Below are 20,303 nucleotides of genomic sequence, written 5' to 3'. Positions count from 1 at the left end.
AGTCCATCAAAGGGAGGATCACCAGTCCATCACATGGCTGATAACCAGTCCATCACAGGGGCTATAACCAGTCCATCAAAGGGAGGATCACCAGTCCATCAAAGGGAGGATCACCAGTCCATCACAGGGCTGGTAACCAGCCCATCAAAGGGAGGATCACCAGTCCATCAAAGGGAGGATCACCAGTCCAACACAGGGCTCATCACCGGTCCAACACAGGGCTGATCACCTGTCCAACACAGGGAGGATCACCAGTCCAACACAGGGCTGATCACCAGTCCATCACAGGGCTCATCACCAGTCCATCACAGGAAGGATCACCAGTCCATCACAGGGAGGATCACCCGTCCATCACAGTGAGGATCACCAATCCATCACAGGGAGGATCACCAGTCCATCACAGGGCTGATCACCAGTCCATCAGAGGGAGGATCACCAGTCCATCACAAGGAGGATTACCAGTCCATCACAGGGCTGATCACCAGTCCATCAAAGGGAGGATCACCAGTCCATCACAGGGCTGATCACCAGTCCATCAGAGGGAGGATCCCCAGTCCATCAAAAGGAGGATCACCAGTCCATCACAGGGCTGAAAACCAGTCCATAAAAGGGAGGATCACCAATCCATCACTTGGCTGATAACCAGTCCATCGAAGGGGTTATAACCAGTCCATCAAAGGGATGATCACCAGTCCATCAAAGGGAGGATCACCAGTCCATCACAGAGAGGATCACCAGTCCATCATAGGGCTGATCACCATTCCATCAGAGGGAGGATCACCAGTCCATCACAGGGAGGATCACCAGTCCATCACAGGGAGGATCACCAATCCATCACAGGGAGGATCACCAGTCCATCACAGGGCTGATCACCAGTCCATCAGAGGGAGGATCACCAATCCATCACAGGGAGGATCACCAGTCCATGACAGGGCTCATCACCAGTCCATCACAGGTCTGATCACCAGTCCAACATAGGGCTGATCACCAGTCCATCACAGGGCTCATAACCAGTCCATCACAGGTCTGATCACCAGTCCAACACAGGGAGGATCACCAGTCCATCACAAGGAGGATCACCAGTCCAATACAGGAAGGATCACCAGTCCATCACAGGGCTGATCACCAGTCCATCACAGGGAGGATCACTAGTCCATCACAGGGCTGATCACCAGTCCATCAAAGGGAGGATCACCAGTCCATCACAGGGCTGAAAACCAGTCCATAAAAGGGAGGATCACCAATCCATCACATGGCTGATAACCAGTCCATCGAAGGGGTTATAACCAGTCCATCAAAGGGATGATCACCAGTCCATCAAAGGGAGGATCACCAGTCCATCACAGAGAGGATCACCAGTCCATCATAGGGCTGATCACCAGTCCATCAGAGGGAGGATCACCAGTCCATCACAGGGAGGATCACCAGTCCATCACAGTGCTGATCACCAGTCCATCACAGGGAGGATCACCAGTCCATCACAGGGAGGATCACGAATCCAGCACAGGGAGGATCACCAGTCCATCACAGGGCTGATCACCAGTCCATCAGAGGGAGGATCACCAGTCCATAACAAGGAGGATCATCAGTCCATCACAGGGCTGATCACCAGTCCATCAAAGGGAGGATCACCAGTCCATCACATGGCTGATAACCAGTCCATCAAAGGGGCTATAACCAGTCCATCAAAGAGAGGATCACCAGTCCATCAAAGGGAGGATCACCAGTCCATCACAGGGCTGATAACCAGCCCATCAAAGGGAGGATCACCAGTCCAACACAGGGCTCATCACCGGTCCAACACAGGGCTGATCACCAGTCCAACACAGAGAGGATCACCAGTCTAACACAGGGCTGATCACCAGTCCATCACCGGGAGGATCACCAGTCCATCGATGGGCTGATCACCAGTCCATCACAGGTCTGATCACCAGTCCATAACAGGGCTGATCACCAGTCCATCACAGGGAGGATCACCAGTCCATCACAGGGAGGATCACCAATCCATCACAGGGAGGATCACCAGTCCATCACAGGGCTGATCACCAGTCCATCAGAGGGAGGATCACCAATCCATCACAGGGAGGATCACCAGTCCATGAAAGGGCTCATCACCAGTCCATCACAGGTCTGATCACCAGTCCAACATAGGGCTGATCACCAGTCCATCACAGGGCTCATCACCAGTCCATCACATGTCTGATCACCAGTCCAACACAGGGAGGATCACCAGTCCATCACAGGGAGGATCACCAGTCCAATACAGGAAGGATCACCAGTCCATCACAGGGCTGATCACCAGTCCATCACAGGGAGGATCACTAGTCCATCACAGGGAGGATCACCAATCTAGCACAGGGAGGATCACCAGTCCATCACAGGGCTGATAACCAGCCCATCAAAGGGAGGATCACCAGTGCAACACAGGGCTCATCACCGGTCCAACACAGTAATGATCACCAGTCCAACACAGGGAGGATCACCAGTCTAACACAGGGCTGATCACCAGTCCATCACCGGGAGGATCAACAGTCCATCACCGGGCTGATCACCAGTCCATCACAGGGAGGATCACCAGTCCATCAGAGGAAGGATCACCAGTCCATCACAGGGAGGATCACCAGTCCATCACAGGGCTGATCACCAGTCCATCACAGGGAGGATCACCAGTCCATCACAGGGAGGATCACCAATCCAGCACAGGGAGGATCACCAGTCCAACACAGGGCTGATCACCAGTCCATCACAGTGCTCATCACCAGTCCATCACAGAAAGGATCACCAGTCCATCACAGGTCTGATCACCAGTCCAACACAGGGAGGATCACCAGTCCATCACAGGGAGGATCACCAGTCCAATACAGGAAGGATCACCAGTCCATCACAGGGCTGATCACCAGTCCATCACAGGGAGGATCACTAGTCCATCACAGGGCTGATCACCAGTCCATCAAAGGGAGGATCACCAGTCCATCACAGGGCTGATCACCAGTCCATCAGAGGGAGGATCCCCAGTCCATCAAAAGGAGGATCACCAGTCCATCACAGGGCTGAAAACCAGTCCATAAAAGGGAGGATCACCAATCCATCACATGGCTGATAACCAGTCCCTCGAAGGGGTTATAACCAGTCCATCAAAGGGATGATCACCAGTCCATCAAAGGGAGGATCACCAGTCCATCACAGAGAGGATCACCAGTCCATCATAGGGCTGATCACCAGTCCATCAGAGGGAGGATCACCAGTCCATCACAGGGAGGATCACCAGTCCATCACAGGGAGGATCACCAGTCCATCACAGGGAGAATCACCAGTCCATCACAGGGCTGGTAACCAGCCCATCAAAGGGAGGATCACCAGTCCATCAAAGGGAGGATAACCAGTCCAACACAGGGCTCATCACCGGTCCAACACAGAGCTGATCACCAGTCCATCACCGGGAGGATCACCAGTCCATCACAGCGCTGATCACCAGTCCAACACAGGGCTGATCACCAGTCCATCACAGGGCTCATCACCAGTCCATCACAGGAAGGATCACCAGTCCATCACAGGGAGGATCACCAGTCCATCAGAGGGAGGATCACCAGTCCATCACAGGGAGGATCAACAGTCCATCACAGGGAGGATCACCAATCCATCACAGGGAGGATCACCAGTCCATCACAAGGAGGATCACCAGTCCATCACAGGGCTGATCACCAGTCCATCAAAGGAAGGATCACCAATCCATCACAGGGAGGATCACCAGTCCATCACAGGGCTGATCACCAGTCCATCAGAGGGAGGATCATCAGTCCATCACAGGGAGGATCACCAGTCCATCGAGGGCTGATCACCAGTCCATCAAAGGGAGGATCACCAGTCCATCACATGGCTGATAACCAGTCCATCACAGGGGCTATAACCAGTCCATCAAAGGGAGGATCACCAGTCCATCAAAGGGAGGATCACCAGTCCATCAAAGGGAGGATCACCAGTCCATCACAGGGCTGGTAACCAGCCCATCAAAGGGAGGATCACCAGTCCATCAAAGGGAGGATCACCAGTCCAACACAGGGCTCATCACCGGTCCATCAGAGGGAGGATCACCAGTCCATCACAAGGAGGATTACCAGTCCATCACAGGGCTGATCACCAGTCCATCAAAGGGAGGATCACCAGTCCATCACAGGGAGGATCACCAGTCCATCACAGGGAGGATCACCAATCCATCACAGGGAGGATCACCAGTCCATCACAGGGCTGATCACCAGTCCATCAGAGGGAGGATCACCAATCCATCACAGGGAGGATCACCAGTCCATGACAGGGCTCATCACCAGTCCATCACAGGTCTGATCACCAGTCCAACATAGGGCTGATCACCAGTCCATCACAGGGCTCATCACCAGTCCATCACAGGTCTGATCACCAGTCCAACACAGGGAGGATCACCAGTCCATCACAGGGAGGATCACCAGTCCAATACAGGAAGGATCACCAGTCCATCACAGGGCTGATCACCAGTCCATCACAGGGAGGATCACTAGTCCATCACAGGGCTGATCACCAGTCCATCAAAGGGAGGATCACCAGTCCATCACAGGGCTTATCACCAGTCCCTCAGAGGGAGGATCCCCAGTCCATCAAAAGGAGGATCACCAGTCCATCACAGGGCTGAAAACCAGTCCATAAAAGGGAGGATCACCAATCCATCACATGGCTGATAACCAGTCCATCGAAGGGGTTATAACCAGTCCATCAAAGGGATGATCACCAGTCCATCAAAGGGAGGATCACCAGTCCATCACAGAGAGGATCACCAGTCCATCATAGGGCTGATCACCAGTCCATCAGAGGGAGGATCACCAGTCCATCACAGGGAGGATCACCAGTCCATCACAGTGCTGATCACCAGTCCATCACAGGGAGGATCACCAGTCCATCACAGTGAGGATCACGAATCCAGCACAGGGAGGATCACCAGTCCATCACAGGGCTGATCACCAGTCCATCAGAGGGAGGATCACCAGTCCATAACAAGGAGGATCACCAGTCCATCACAGGGCTGATCACCAGTCCATCAAAGGGAGGATCACCAGTCCATCACATGGCTGATAACCAGTCCATCAAAGGGGCTATAACCAGTCCATCAAAGAGAGGATCACCAGTCCATCAAAGGGAGGATCACCAGTCCATCACAGGGCCGATAACCAGCCCATCAAAGGGAGGATCACCAGTCCAACACAGGGCTCATCACCGGTCCAACACAGGGCTGATCACCAGTCCAACACAGAGAGGATCAACAGTCTAACACAGGGCTGATCACCAGTCCATCACCGGGAGGATCACCAGTCCATCGATGGGCTGATCACCAGTCCATCACAGGTCTGATCACCAGTCCATAACAGGGCTGATCACCAGTCCATCACAGGGAGGAACACCAGTCCATCACAGGGAGGATCACCAATCCATCACAGGGAGGATCACCAGTCCATCACAGGGCTGATCACCAGTCCATCAGAGGGAGGATCACCAATCCATCACAGGGAGGATCACCAGTCCATGACAGGGCTCATCACCAGTCCATCACAGGTCTGATCACCAGTCCAACATAGGGCTGATCACCAGTCCATCACAGGGCTCATCACCAGTCCATCACAGGTCTGATCACCAGTCCAACACAGGGAGGATCACCAGTCCATCACAGGGAGGATCACCAGTCCAATACAGGGAGGATCACCAGTCCATCACAGGGCTGATCACCAGTCCATCACAGGGAGGATCACTAGTCCATCACAGGGAGGATCACCAATCTAGCACAGGGAGGATCACCAGTCCATCACAGGGCTGATAACCAGCCCATCAAAGGGAGGATCACCAGTGCAACACAGGGCTCATCACCGGTCCAACACAGTGCTGATCACCAGTCCAACACAGGGAGGATCACCAGTCTAACACAGGGCTGATCACCAGTCCATCACCGGGAGGATCAACAGTCCATCACAGGGCTGATCACCAGTCCATCACAGGGAGGATCACCAGTCCATCAGAGGAAGCATCACCAGTCCATCACAGGGAGGATCACCAGTCCATCACAGGGCTGATCACCAGTCCATCACAGGGAGGATCACCAGTCCATCACAGGGAGGATCACCAATCCAGCACAGGGAGGATCACCAGTCCAACACAGGGCTGATCACCAGTCCATCACAGTGCTCATCACCAGTCCATCACAGAAAGGATCACCAGTCCATCACAGGTCTGATCACCAGTCCAACACAGGGAGGATCACCAGTCCATCACAGGGAGGATCACCAGTCCAATACAGGAAGGATCACCAGTCCATCACAGGGCTGATCACCAGTCCATCACAGGGAGGATCACTAGTCCATCACAGGGCTCATCACCGGTCCAACACAGTGCTGATCACCAGTCCACCACAGGGAGGATCACCTTTCTAACACAGGGCTGATCACCAGTCCATCACCGGGAGGATCAACAGTCCATCACAGGGCTAATCACCAGTCCATCACAGGGAGGATCACCAGTCCATCAGAGGAAGGATCACCAGTCCATCACAGGGAGGATCACCAGTCCATCACAGGGCTGATCACCAGTCCATCACAGGGAGGATCACCAGTCCATCACAGGGAAGATCACCAATCCAGCACAGGGAGGATCACCAGTCCAACACAGGGCTGATCACCAGTCCATCACAGTGCTCATCAGCAGTCCATCACAGAAAGGATCACCAGTCCATCACAGGGAGGATCACCAGTCCATCAAAGGGAGGATCACCAGTCCATCACAGGGCTGATCACCAGTCCATCAGAGGGAGGATCCCCAGTCCATCAAAAGGAGGATCACCAGTCCATCACAGGGCTGAAAACCAGTCCATAAAAGGGAGGATCACCAATCCATCACTTGGCTGATAACCAGTCCATCGAAGGGGTTATAACCAGTCCATCAAAGGGATGATCACCAGTCCATCAAAGGGAGGATCACCAGTCCATCACAGAGAGGATCACCAGTCCATCATAGGGCTGATCACCATTCCATCAGAGGGAGGATCACCAGTCCATCACAGGGAGGATCACCAGTCCATCACAGGGAGGATCACCAATCCATCACAGGGAGGATCACCAGTCCATCACAGGGCTGATCACCAGTCCATCAGAGGGAGGATCACCAATCCATCACAGGGAGGATCACCAGTCCATGACAGGGCTCATCACCAGTCCATCACAGGTCTGATCACCAGTCCAACATAGGGCTGATCACCAGTCCATCACAGGGCTCATAACCAGTCCATCACAGGTCTGATCACCAGTCCAACACAGGGAGGATCACCAGTCCATCACAAGGAGGATCACCAGTCCAATACAGGAAGGATCACCAGTCCATCACAGGGCTGATCACCAGTCCATCACAGGGAGGATCACTAGTCCATCACAGGGCTGATCACCAGTCCATCAAAGGGAGGATCACCAGTCCATCACAGGGCTGAAAACCAGTCCATAAAAGGGAGGATCACCAATCCATCACATGGCTGATAACCAGTCCATCGAAGGGGTTATAACCAGTCCATCAAAGGGATGATCACCAGTCCATCAAAGGGAGGATCACCAGTCCATCACAGAGAGGATCACCAGTCCATCATAGGGCTGATCACCAGTCCATCAGAGGGAGGATCACCAGTCCATCACAGGGAGGATCACCAGTCCATCACAGTGCTGATCACCAGTCCATCACAGGGAGGATCACCAGTCCATCACAGGGAGGATCACGAATCCAGCACAGGGAGGATCACCAGTCCATCACAGGGCTGATCACCAGTCCATCAGAGGGAGGATCACCAGTCCATAACAAGGAGGATCATCAGTCCATCACAGGGCTGATCACCAGTCCATCAAAGGGAGGATCACCAGTCCATCACATGGCTGATAACCAGTCCATCAAAGGGGCTATAACCAGTCCATCAAAGAGAGGATCACCAGTCCATCAAAGGGAGGATCACCAGTCCATCACAGGGCTGATAACCAGCCCATCAAAGGGAGGATCACCAGTCCAACACAGGGCTCATCACCGGTCCAACACAGGGCTGATCACCAGTCCAACACAGAGAGGATCACCAGTCTAACACAGGGCTGATCACCAGTCCATCACCGGGAGGATCACCAGTCCATCGATGGGCTGATCACCAGTCCATCACAGGTCTGATCACCAGTCCATAACAGGGCTGATCACCAGTCCATCACAGGGAGGATCACCAGTCCATCACAGGGAGGATCACCAATCCATCACAGGGAGGATCACCAGTCCATCACAGGGCTGATCACCAGTCCATCAGAGGGAGGATCACCAATCCATCACAGGGAGGATCACCAGTCCATGAAAGGGCTCATCACCAGTCCATCACAGGTCTGATCACCAGTCCAACATAGGGCTGATCACCAGTCCATCACAGGGCTCATCACCAGTCCATCACAGGTCTGATCACCAGTCCAACACAGGGAGGATCACCAGTCCATCACAGGGAGGATCACCAGTCCAATACAGGAAGGATCACCAGTCCATCACAGGGCTGATCACCAGTCCATCACAGGGAGGATCACTAGTCCATCACAGGGAGGATCACCAATCTAGCACAGGGAGGATCACCAGTCCATCACAGGGCTGATAACCAGCCCATCAAAGGGAGGATCACCAGTGCAACACAGGGCTCATCACCGGTCCAACACAGTAATGATCACCAGTCCAACACAGGGAGGATCACCAGTCTAACACAGGGCTGATCACCAGTCCATCACCGGGAGGATCAACAGTCCATCACCGGGCTGATCACCAGTCCATCACAGGGAGGATCACCAGTCCATCAGAGGAAGGATCACCAGTCCATCACAGGGAGGATCACCAGTCCATCACAGGGCTGATCACCAGTCCATCACAGGGAGGATCACCAGTCCATCACAGGGAGGATCACCAATCCAGCACAGGGAGGATCACCAGTCCAACACAGGGCTGATCACCAGTCCATCACAGTGCTCATCACCAGTCCATCACAGAAAGGATCACCAGTCCATCACAGGTCTGATCACCAGTCCAACACAGGGAGGATCACCAGTCCATCACAGGGAGGATCACCAGTCCAATACAGGAAGGATCACCAGTCCATCACAGGGCTGATCACCAGTCCATCACAGGGAGGATCACTAGTCCATCACAGGGCTGATCACCAGTCCATCAAAGGGAGGATCACCAGTCCATCACAGGGCTGATCACCAGTCCATCAGAGGGAGGATCCCCAGTCCATCAAAAGGAGGATCACCAGTCCATCACAGGGCTGAAAACCAGTCCATAAAAGGGAGGATCACCAATCCATCACATGGCTGATAACCAGTCCCTCGAAGGGGTTATAACCAGTCCATCAAAGGGATGATCACCAGTCCATCAAAGGGAGGATCACCAGTCCATCACAGAGAGGATCACCAGTCCATCATAGGGCTGATCACCAGTCCATCAGAGGGAGGATCACCAGTCCATCACAGGGAGGATCACCAGTCCATCACAGGGAGGATCACCAGTCCATCACAGGGAGAATCACCAGTCCATCACAGGGCTGGTAACCAGCCCATCAAAGGGAGGATCACCAGTCCATCAAAGGGAGGATAACCAGTCCAACACAGGGCTCATCACCGGTCCAACACAGAGCTGATCACCAGTCCATCACCGGGAGGATCACCAGTCCATCACAGCGCTGATCACCAGTCCAACACAGGGCTGATCACCAGTCCATCACAGGGCTCATCACCAGTCCATCACAGGAAGGATCACCAGTCCATCACAGGGAGGATCACCAGTCCATCAGAGGGAGGATCACCAGTCCATCACAGGGAGGATCAACAGTCCATCACAGGGAGGATCACCAATCCATCACAGGGAGGATCACCAGTCCATCACAAGGAGGATCACCAGTCCATCACAGGGCTGATCACCAGTCCATCAAAGGAAGGATCACCAATCCATCACAGGGAGGATCACCAGTCCATCACAGGGCTGATCACCAGTCCATCAGAGGGAGGATCATCAGTCCATCACAGGGAGGATCACCAGTCCATCGAGGGCTGATCACCAGTCCATCAAAGGGAGGATCACCAGTCCATCACATGGCTGATAACCAGTCCATCACAGGGGCTATAACCAGTCCATCAAAGGGAGGATCACCAGTCCATCAAAGGGAGGATCACCAGTCCATCAAAGGGAGGATCACCAGTCCATCACAGGGCTGGTAACCAGCCCATCAAAGGGAGGATCACCAGTCCATCAAAGGGAGGATCACCAGTCCAACACAGGGCTCATCACCGGTCCATCAGAGGGAGGATCACCAGTCCATCACAAGGAGGATTACCAGTCCATCACAGGGCTGATCACCAGTCCATCAAAGGGAGGATCACCAGTCCATCACAGGGAGGATCACCAGTCCATCACAGGGAGGATCACCAATCCATCACAGGGAGGATCACCAGTCCATCACAGGGCTGATCACCAGTCCATCAGAGGGAGGATCACCAATCCATCACAGGGAGGATCACCAGTCCATGACAGGGCTCATCACCAGTCCATCACAGGTCTGATCACCAGTCCAACATAGGGCTGATCACCAGTCCATCACAGGGCTCATCACCAGTCCATCACAGGTCTGATCACCAGTCCAACACAGGGAGGATCACCAGTCCATCACAGGGAGGATCACCAGTCCAATACAGGAAGGATCACCAGTCCATCACAGGGCTGATCACCAGTCCATCACAGGGAGGATCACTAGTCCATCACAGGGCTGATCACCAGTCCATCAAAGGGAGGATCACCAGTCCATCACAGGGCTTATCACCAGTCCCTCAGAGGGAGGATCCCCAGTCCATCAAAAGGAGGATCACCAGTCCATCACAGGGCTGAAAACCAGTCCATAAAAGGGAGGATCACCAATCCATCACATGGCTGATAACCAGTCCATCGAAGGGGTTATAACCAGTCCATCAAAGGGATGATCACCAGTCCATCAAAGGGAGGATCACCAGTCCATCACAGAGAGGATCACCAGTCCATCATAGGGCTGATCACCAGTCCATCAGAGGGAGGATCACCAGTCCATCACAGGGAGGATCACCAGTCCATCACAGTGCTGATCACCAGTCCATCACAGGGAGGATCACCAGTCCATCACAGTGAGGATCACGAATCCAGCACAGGGAGGATCACCAGTCCATCACAGGGCTGATCACCAGTCCATCAGAGGGAGGATCACCAGTCCATAACAAGGAGGATCACCAGTCCATCACAGGGCTGATCACCAGTCCATCAAAGGGAGGATCACCAGTCCATCACATGGCTGATAACCAGTCCATCAAAGGGGCTATAACCAGTCCATCAAAGAGAGGATCACCAGTCCATCAAAGGGAGGATCACCAGTCCATCACAGGGCCGATAACCAGCCCATCAAAGGGAGGATCACCAGTCCAACACAGGGCTCATCACCGGTCCAACACAGGGCTGATTACCAGTCCAACACAGAGAGGATCAACAGTCTAACACAGGGCTGATCACCAGTCCATCACCGGGAGGATCACCAGTCCATCGATGGGCTGATCACCAGTCCATCACAGGTCTGATCACCAGTCCATAACAGGGCTGATCACCAGTCCATCACAGGGAGGAACACCAGTCCATCACAGGGAGGATCACCAATCCATCACAGGGAGGATCACCAGTCCATCACAGGGCTGATCACCAGTCCATCAGAGGGAGGATCACCAATCCATCACAGGGAGGATCACCAGTCCATGACAGGGCTCATCACCAGTCCATCACAGGTCTGATCACCAGTCCAACATAGGGCTGATCACCAGTCCATCACAGGGCTCATCACCAGTCCATCACAGGTCTGATCACCAGTCCAACACAGGGAGGATCACCAGTCCATCACAGGGAGGATCACCAGTCCAATACAGGGAGGATCACCAGTCCATCACAGGGCTGATCACCAGTCCATCACAGGGAGGATCACTAGTCCATCACAGGGCTGATCACCAGTCCATCAAAGGGAGGATCACCAGTCCATCACAGGGCTGAAAACCAGTCCATAAAAGGGAGGATCACCAATCCATCACATGGCTGATAACCAGTCCATCGAAGGGGTTATAACCAGTCCATCAAAGGGATGATCACCAGTCCATCAAAGGGAGGATCACCAGTCCATCACAGAGAGGATCACCAGTCCATCATAGGGCTGATCACCAGTCCATCAGAGGGAGGATCACCAGTCCATCACAGGGAGGATCACCAGTCCATCACAGTGCTGATCACCAGTCCATCACAGGGAGGATCACCAGTCCATCACAGGGAGGATCACGAATCCAGCACAGGGAGGATCACCAGTCCATCACAGGGCTGATCACCAGTCCATCAGAGGGAGGATCACCAGTCCATAACAAGGAGGATCATCAGTCCATCACAGGGCTGATCACCAGTCCATCAAAGGGAGGATCACCAGTCCATCACATGGCTGATAACCAGTCCATCAAAGGGGCTATAACCAGTCCATCAAAGAGAGGATCACCAGTCCATCAAAGGGAGGATCACCAGTCCATCACAGGGCTGATAACCAGCCCATCAAAGGGAGGATCACCAGTCCAACACAGGGCTCATCACCGGTCCAACACAGGGCTGATCACCAGTCCAACACAGAGAGGATCACCAGTCTAACACAGGGCTGATCACCAGTCCATCACCGGGAGGATCACCAGTCCATCGATGGGCTGATCACCAGTCCATCACAGGTCTGATCACCAGTCCATAACAGGGCTGATCACCAGTCCATCACAGGGAGGATCACCAGTCCATCACAGGGAGGATCACCAATCCATCACAGGGAGGATCACCAGTCCATCACAGGGCTGATCACCAGTCCATCAGAGGGAGGATCACCAATCCATCACAGGGAGGATCACCAGTCCATGAAAGGGCTCATCACCAGTCCATCACAGGTCTGATCACCAGTCCAACATAGGGCTGATCACCAGTCCATCACAGGGCTCATCACCAGTCCATCACAGGTCTGATCACCAGTCCAACACAGGGAGGATCACCAGTCCATCACAGGGAGGATCACCAGTCCAATACAGGAAGGATCACCAGTCCATCACAGGGCTGATCACCAGTCCATCACAGGGAGGATCACTAGTCCATCACAGGGAGGATCACCAATCTAGCACAGGGAGGATCACCAGTCCATCACAGGGCTGATAACCAGCCCATCAAAGGGAGGATCACCAGTGCAACACAGGGCTCATCACCGGTCCAACACAGTAATGATCACCAGTCCAACACAGGGAGGATCACCAGTCTAACACAGGGCTGATCACCAGTCCATCACCGGGAGGATCAACAGTCCATCACCGGGCTGATCACCAGTCCATCACAGGGAGGATCACCAGTCCATCAGAGGAAGGATCACCAGTCCATCACAGGGAGGATCACCAGTCCATCACAGGGCTGATCACCAGTCCATCACAGGGAGGATCACCAGTCCATCACAGGGAGGATCACCAATCCAGCACAGGGAGGATCACCAGTCCAACACAGGGCTGATCACCAGTCCATCACAGTGCTCATCACCAGTCCATCACAGAAAGGATCACCAGTCCATCACAGGTCTGATCACCAGTCCAACACAGGGAGGATCACCAGTCCATCACAGGGAGGATCACCAGTCCAATACAGGAAGGATCACCAGTCCATCACAGGGCTGATCACCAGTCCATCACAGGGAGGATCACTAGTCCATCACAGGGCTGATCACCAGTCCATCAAAGGGAGGATCACCAGTCCATCACAGGGCTGATCACCAGTCCATCAGAGGGAGGATCCCCAGTCCATCAAAAGGAGGATCACCAGTCCATCACAGGGCTGAAAACCAGTCCATAAAAGGGAGGATCACCAATCCATCACATGGCTGATAACCAGTCCCTCGAAGGGGTTATAACCAGTCCATCAAAGGGATGATCACCAGTCCATCAAAGGGAGGATCACCAGTCCATCACAGAGAGGATCACCAGTCCATCATAGGGCTGATCACCAGTCCATCAGAGGGAGGATCACCAGTCCATCACAGGGAGGATCACCAGTCCATCACAGGGAGGATCACCAGTCCATCACAGGGAGAATCACCAGTCCATCACAGGGCTGGTAACCAGCCCATCAAAGGGAGGATCACCAGTCCATCAAAGGGAGGATAACCAGTCCAACACAGGGCTCATCACCGGTCCAACACAGAGCTGATCACCAGTCCATCACCGGGAGGATCACCAGTCCATCACAGCGCTGATCACCAGTCCAACACAGGGCTGATCACCAGTCCATCACAGGGCTCATCACCAGTCCATCACAGGAAGGATCACCAGTCCATCACAGGGAGGATCACCAGTCCATCAGAGGGAGGATCACCAGTCCATCACAGGGAGGATCAACAGTCCATCACAGGGAGGATCACCAATCCATCACAGGGAGGATCACCAGTCCATCACAAGGAGGATCACCAGTCCATCACAGGGCTGATCACCAGTCCATCAAAGGAAGGATCACCAATCCATCACAGGGAGGATCACCAGTCCATCACAGGGCTGATCACCAGTCCATCAGAGGGAGGATCATCAGTCCATCACAGGGAGGATCACCAGTCCATCGAGGGCTGATCACCAGTCCATCAAAGGGAGGATCACCAGTCCATCACATGGCTGATAACCAGTCCATCACAGGGGCTATAACCAGTCCATCAAAGGGAGGATCACCAGTCCATCAAAGGGAGGATCACCAGTCCATCAAAGGGAGGATCACCAGTCCATCACAGGGCTGGTAACCAGCCCATCAAAGGGAGGATCACCAGTCCATCAAAGGGAGGATCACCAGTCCAACACAGGGCTCATCACCGGTCCATCAGAGGGAGGATCACCAGTCCATCACAAGGAGGATTACCAGTCCATCACAGGGCTGATCACCAGTCCATCAAAGGGAGGATCACCAGTCCATCACAGGGAGGATCACCAGTCCATCACAGGGAGGATCACCAATCCATCACAGGGAGGATCACCAGTCCATCACAGGGCTGATCACCAGTCCATCAGAGGGAGGATCACCAATCCATCACAGGGAGGATCACCAGTCCATGACAGGGCTCATCACCAGTCCATCACAGGTCTGATCACCAGTCCAACATAGGGCTGATCACCAGTCCATCACAGGGCTCATCACCAGTCCATCACAGGTCTGATCACCAGTCCAACACAGGGAGGATCACCAGTCCATCACAGGGAGGATCACCAGTCCAATACAGGAAGGATCACCAGTCCATCACAGGGCTGATCACCAGTCCATCACAGGGAGGATCACTAGTCCATCACAGGGCTGATCACCAGTCCATCAAAGGGAGGATCACCAGTCCATCACAGGGCTTATCACCAGTCCCTCAGAGGGAGGATCCCCAGTCCATCAAAAGGAGGATCACCAGTCCATCACAGGGCTGAAAACCAGTCCATAAAAGGGAGGATCACCAATCCATCACATGGCTGATAACCAGTCCATCGAAGGGGTTATAACCAGTCCATCAAAGGGATGATCACCAGTCCATCAAAGGGAGGATCACCAGTCCATCACAGAGAGGATCACCAGTCCATCATAGGGCTGATCACCAGTCCATCAGAGGGAGGATCACCAGTCCATCACAGGGAGGATCACCAGTCCATCACAGTGCTGATCACCAGTCCATCACAGGGAGGATCACCAGTCCATCACAGTGAGGATCACGAATCCAGCACAGGGAGGATCACCAGTCCATCACAGGGCTGATCACCAGTCCATCAGAGGGAGGATCACCAGTCCATAACAAGGAGGATCACCAGTCCATCACAGGGCTGATCACCAGTCCATCAAAGGGAGGATCACCAGTCCATCACATGGCTGATAACCAGTCCATCAAAGGGGCTATAACCAGTCCATCAAAGAGAGGATCACCAGTCCATCAAAGGGAGGATCACCAGTCCATCACAGGGCCGATAACCAGCCCATCAAAGGGAGGATCACCAGTCCAACACAGGGCTCATCACCGGTCCAACACAGGGCTGATCACCAGTCCAACACAGAGAGGATCAACAGTCTAACACAGGGCTGATCACCAGTCCATCACCGGGAGGATCACCAGTCCATCGATGGGCTGATCACCAGTCCATCACAGGTCTGATCACCAGTCCATAACAGGGCTGATCACCAGTCCATCACAGGGAGGAACACCAGTCCATCACAGGGAGGATCACCAATCCATCACAGGGAGGATCACCAGTCCATCACAGGGCTGATCACCAGTCCATCAGAGGGAGGATCACCAATCCATCACAGGGAGGATCACCAGTCCATGACAGGGCTCATCACCAGTCCATCACAGGTCTGATCACCAGTCCAACATAGGGCTGATCACCAGTCCATCACAGGGCTCATCACCAGTCCATCACAGGTCTGATCACCAGTCCAACACAGGGAGGATCACCAGTCCATCACAGGGAGGATCACCAGTCCAATACAGGGAGGATCACCAGTCCATCACAGGGCTGATCACCAGTCCATCACAGGGAGGATCACTAGTCCATCACAGGGAGGATCACCAATCTAGCACAGGGAGGATCACCAGTCCATCACAGGGCTGATAACCAGCCCATCAAAGGGAGGATCACCAGTGCAACACAGGGCTCATCACCGGTCCAACACAGTGCTGATCACCAGTCCAACACAGGGAGGATCACCTGTCTAACACAGGGCTGATCACCAGTCCATCACCGGGAGGATCAACAGTCCATCACAGGGCTGATCACCAGTCCATCACAGGGAGGATCACCAGTCCATCAGAGGAAGCATCACCAGTCCATCACAGGGAGGATCACCAGTCCATCACAGGGCTGATCACCAGTCCATCACAGGGAGGATCACCAGTCCATCACAGGGAGGATCACCAATCCAGCACAGGGAGGATCACCAGTCCAACACAGGGCTGATCACCAGTCCATCACAGTGCTCATCACCAGTCCATCACAGAAAGGATCACCAGTCCATCACAGGTCTGATCACCAGTCCAACACAGGGAGGATCACCAGTCCATCACAGGGAGGATCACCAGTCCAATACAGGAAGGATCACCAGTCCATCACAGGGCTGATCACCAGTCCATCACAGGGAGGATCACTAGTCCATCACAGGGCTGATCACCAGTCCATCAAAGGGAGGATCACCAGTCCATCACAGGGCTGATCACCAGTCCATCAGAGGGAGGATACCCAGTCCATCAAAAGGAGGATCACCAGTCCATCACAGGGCTGAAAACCAGTCCATAAAAGGGAGGATCACCAATCCATCACATGGCTGATAACCAGTCCATCGAAGGGGTTATAACCAGTCCATCAAAGGGATGATCACCAGTCCATCAAAGGGAGGATCACCAGTCCATCACAGGGAGGATCACGAATCCAGCACAGGGAGGATCACCAGTCCATCACAGGGCTGATCACCAGTCCATCAGAGGGAGGATCACCAGTCCATAACAAGGAGGATCACCAGTCCATCACAGGGCTGATCACCAGTCCATCAAAGGGAGGATCACCAGTCCATCACATGGCTGATAACCAGTCCATCAAAGGGGCTATAACCAGTCCATCAAAGGGAGGATCACCAGTCCATCAAAGGGAGGATCACCAGTCCATCACAGGGCTGATAACCAGCCCATCAAAGGGAGGATCACCAGTCCATCAAAGGGAGGATCACCAGTCCAACACAGGGCTCATCACCGGTCCAACACAGGGCTGATCACCAGTCCAACACAGAGAGGATCACCAGTCTAACACAGGGCTGATCACCAGTCCATCACCGGGAGGATCACCAGTCCATCGATGGGCTGATCACCAGTCCATCACAGGTCTGATCACCAGTCCATAACAGGGCTGATCACCAGTCCATCACAGGGAGGATCACCAGTCCATCACAGGGAGGATCACCAATCAATCACAGGGAGGATCACCAGTCCATCTCAGGGCTGATCACCAGTCCATCAGAGGGAGGATCACCAATCCATCACAGGGAGGATCACCAGTCCATGACAGGGCTCATCACCAGTCCATCACAGGTCTGATCACCAGTCCAACATAGGGCTGATCACCAGTCCATCACAGGGCTCATCACCAGTCCATCACAGGTCTGATCACCAGTCCAACACAGGGAGGATCACCAGTCCATCACAGGGAGGATCACCAGTCCAATACAGGGCTGATCACCAGTCCAACACAGAGAGGATCAACAGTCTAACACAGGGCTGATCACCAGTCCATCACCGGGAGGATCACCAGTCCATCGATGGGCTGATCACCAGTCCATCACAGGTCTGATCACCAGTCCATAACAGGGCTGATCACCAGTCCATCACAGGGAGGAACACCAGTCCATCACAGGGAGGATCACCAATCCATCACAGGGAGGATCACCAGTCCATCACAGGGCTGATCACCAGTCCATCAGAGGGAGGATCACCAATCCATCACAGGGAGGATCACCAGTCCATGACAGGGCTCATCACCAGTCCATCACAGGTCTGATCACCAGTCCAACATAGGGCTGATCACCAGTCCATCACAGGGCTCATCACCAGTCCATCACAGGTCTGATCACCAGTCCAACACAGGGAGGATCACCAGTCCATCACAGGGAGGATCACCAGTCCAATACAGGGAGGATCACCAGTCCATCACAGGGCTGATCACCAGTCCATCACAGGGAGGATCACTAGTCCATCACAGGGAGGATCACCAATCTAGCACAGGGAGGATCACCAGTCCATCACAGGGCTGATAACCAGCCCATCAAAGGGAGGATCACCAGTGCAACACAGGGCTCATCACCGGTCCAACACAGTGCTGATCACCAGTCCAACACAGGGAGGATCACCAGTCTAACACAGGGCTGATCACCAGTCCATCACCGGGAGGATCAACAGTCCATCACAGGGCTGATCACCAGTCCATCACAGGGAGGATCACCAGTCCATCAGAGGAAGCATCACCAGTCCATCACAGGGAGGATCACCAGTCCATCACAGGGCTGATCACCAGTCCATCACAGGGAGGATCACCAGTCCATCACAGGGAGGATCACCAATCCAGCACAGGGAGGATCACCAGTCCAACACAGGGCTGATCACCAGTCCATCACAGTGCTCATCACCAGTCCATCACAGAAAGGATCACCAGTCCATCACAGGTCTGATCACCAGTCCAACACAGGGAGGATCACCAGTCCATCACAGGGAGGATCACCAGTCCAATACAGGAAGGATCACCAGTCCATCACAGGGCTGATCACCAGTCCATCACAGGGAGGATCACTAGTCCATCACAGGGCTGATCACCAGTCCATCAAAGGGAGGATCACCAGTCCATCACAGGGCTGATCACCAGTCCATCAGAGGGAGGATACCCAGTCCATCAAAAGGAGGATCACCAGTCCATCACAGGGCTGAAAACCAGTCCATAAAAGGGAGGATCACCAATCCATCACATGGCTGATAACCAGTCCATCGAAGGGGTTATAACCAGTCCATCAAAGGGATGATCACCAGTCCATCAAAGGGAGGATCACCAGTCCATCACAGAGAGGATCACCAGTCCATCATAGGGCTGATCACCAGTCCATCAGAGGGAGGATCACCAGTCCATCACAGGGAGGATCACCAGTCCATCACAGTGCTGATCACCAGTCCATCACAGGGAGGATCACCAGTCCATCACAGGGAGGATCACGAATCCAGCACAGGGAGGATCACCAGTCCATCACAGGGCTGATCACCAGTCCATCAGAGGGAGGATCACCAGTCCATAACAAGGAGGATCACCAGTCCATCACAGGGCTGATCACCAGTCCATCAAAGGGAGGATCACCAGTCCATCACATGGCTGATAACCAGTCCATCAAAGGGGCTATAACCAGTCCATCAAAGGGAGGATCACCAGTCCATCAAAGGGAGGATCACCAGTCCATCACAGGGCTGATAACCAGCCCATCAAAGGGAGGATCACCAGTCCATCAAAGGGAGGATCACCAGTCCAACACAGGGCTCATCACCGGTCCAACACAGGGCTGATCACCAGTCCAACACAGAGAGGATCACCAGTCTAACACAGGGCTGATCACCAGTCCATCACCGGGAGGATCACCAGTCCATCGATGGGCTGATC

Source organism: Pleuronectes platessa, chromosome 24 (genome assembly GCF_947347685.1).
Source record: "Pleuronectes platessa chromosome 24, fPlePla1.1, whole genome shotgun sequence".
Lineage (NCBI taxonomy): Eukaryota > Metazoa > Chordata > Actinopteri > Pleuronectiformes > Pleuronectidae > Pleuronectes > Pleuronectes platessa.
This window is presented reverse-complemented; position numbering follows the sequence as displayed.